The sequence below is a fragment of the Gigantopelta aegis genome, chromosome 13 (genome assembly GCF_016097555.1).
Source record: "Gigantopelta aegis isolate Gae_Host chromosome 13, Gae_host_genome, whole genome shotgun sequence".
Classification (NCBI taxonomy): Eukaryota; Metazoa; Mollusca; class Gastropoda; order Neomphalida; family Peltospiridae; genus Gigantopelta; species Gigantopelta aegis.
The window spans coordinates 30,262,789-30,263,055 of NC_054711.1; positions in this window are offsets into that span (position 1 = coordinate 30,262,789).

The following is a 267-nucleotide window of genomic DNA, read 5'->3' on the forward strand; positions in this document are numbered from 1 at the left end:
CTAGTATAAACTCAAAATGTTTTTTCATGAGAGCTAACTAAGTGATTATTAAGAAAAAAAAAATGATCTGGAGATCTAAGTATATGTTTAACAACCTTATTGTTATGTACAAATAAGAACAGAAGGCACAATATCGTGACAGACAAATTTAATTATGTTTTTGGTAAAAGTTTTTCTTAAAATTTAACTTAAAAATTTTGTTTTGCCATAAACTACAAATTTGGTCCTAAAATATAACTTAGCACCCTAATAAATATGGGTCAAAAT